The sequence below is a fragment of the Ammodytes marinus genome (genome assembly GCF_949987685.1).
Source record: "Ammodytes marinus genome assembly, chromosome: 13".
Lineage (NCBI taxonomy): Eukaryota > Metazoa > Chordata > Actinopteri > Uranoscopiformes > Ammodytidae > Ammodytes > Ammodytes marinus.
This window is the reverse complement of record NC_137217.1, coordinates 332,664-334,843: the sequence shown is the minus strand read 5'-3', so window position 1 is coordinate 334,843 and position 2,180 is coordinate 332,664.

Below are 2,180 nucleotides of genomic sequence, written 5' to 3'. Positions count from 1 at the left end.
GCTGGGGGTCAAACCTGACACCAAGGTTAGTGACTGTTGATGATAGAGGGATGTCTTTGCCAGAGAAAGTAATGCAGGTTATGGTGGAGTTTCGGATCTGATGAGGGGAACCAATGAGGATGGCTTCAGTTTTTGAGCTGTTTAGCTGGAGAAAATTATGCTTCATCCACGCCCTTATCTCCTCCAGACATGCAGTGAGCATGGAGAGAGGTGATGCTGCTGATGGTGGTGAATGAGTGTCCGTTCTGATGTATAATTGCGTGTCATGTAGAGGATAAACAGGATGGGTCCAAGCACCGACCCTTGTGGAACCCCGCAGCCAACAGCATGTGAGCGAGACCTTGATCCTCCCATGACAACGTATTCTGACCTGCCAGTGAGGTAGGACTCAAACCAGCTCAGTGCTGTACCTCTGAGGCCAACAGAGTCATGTAGACGCTGGAGCAGTATGTGATGGTCAACCGTATCAAATGCTGCAGATAGGTCGAGGAGGATGAGGAGGGATGGTGAACCAGAATCAGCAGTCATCAGCAGGTCATTTGTGACTCTCAACAAAGCTGTTTCCGTGCTGTGGGCGGAGCGGAAGCCAGATTGAAACTTTTCAAAGGTGTTGTTGTGTTGGAGGTGATCCTGTAGGTGGCCGGCAACTACTTTCTCAAGAAGTTTGGAGAGAAATGGCAAATTGGATATGGGCCTGTAGTTTGCGAGTACCTGAGGGTCAAGGGTGGGTTTCTTGAGAAATGGTTTGATAATGGCTGTTTTTAGTGCAGATGGTATATGGCCAGTCTGAAGAGATTGGTTTATGACAGTGGTAATCAGAGGACAGAGGGCAGAGCTGTGCGCTTTCACCAGGGCAGTGGGAAAGGGGTCGAGGGCACAAGTGGAGGGTTTCATCCCTTTAATGTTGTCTTGCACCTCAAGTTGGGTGATTTCTGGAAAGGAGCAGAGGGGCGACGTGATGCCAGTCTGAGGGTTGGCGGCTGGAACAGACAGGGGGGAAGGAACAGAGAGGGATGAGCGAATAGTATCAATTTTGGTTGTGAAAAAGTCCATGAAGTTATTGCAGTGATCTTCTGTAATTCCTGTAAGTGGAGGGTTTTGAGGTTGAAGGAGGTGGTTTATAGTGGAGAACAATTTCTTGGAATTTCCAGGACTGCTTTGGATGATGTTAGAGTAGAACTGTGACCGAGCGTCTTTAAGGGACTTGGAATAAGTCTTTTGGTGGTCCCGATACGCCAGTTTGTGGACAGTAAGTCCGGAAACCTTGTATCGGCGCTCAAGGGCACGTCCAGCTGCCTTCATTTTCCGCAGCTCACGTGTATACCAGGGAGCAGAGCAGGAGAATGTTGCTGTCCTAACTTTGATGGGTGCATGGAAATCCAGAATGTTTCTCAGGGTTGTATTGTAGAAGTCCACGGTTTCAGTGACTGATGACATAGGCACAAGATGGAGGTGTTTGAGGTCAGAAGCCAAATTTTTTGTGTCAATGTTTTTCAGGTTTCTGAAACATATTTCACGTTTGGGCTTGATAGATGATGACAGAGAACGTAACTCCACAGAGATTACCTTATGGTCAGACACACCCATATCATACACAGATGGTGCACTTACAGGGGCGGAGTCAGTAATAACAAGATCCAAGATGTTCCCCTTGATGTGTGTGGGAGAGTCAACATGTTGCCTGAGGTTTAGACAGTCCAGTAGCTGTAGGAACTCGGAGGCAAGGTGGCAGGAGGGGGTGTTGACATGGATGATAAAATCTCCAAGAATTATGATGTTGGGGGAAGTTGAACAGAAGGTGGAAAGAAGATTGTACATCTCTGGGATGAAACGTGGATTTGGTTTAGGTGGGCGGTAGATTAAAAGAGCAGTCATGGGGAGAGGATGCTTGCTATTGAATGCAAGACATTCAAAAGAGGACAGTTCAGGGAGGGGCAGGGGAGACAGGACCAATTGATTGCGGTAGATGACAGCCAAGCCACCACCACGACCAGAGCTGCGGGCTTGTTGGAGGTAACAGTAGCCAGGAGGACAGGTCTCATTTAAAACAGAAAATACATCTGGTTGATGCCAGGTTTCTGTTAGGCACATTATATCCAAACACTTGTCCCGTATGTGATCATGTATGAGGCATGATTTATTTGTGAGGGATTGGACATTGAAAAGTTCGATTTTAATGT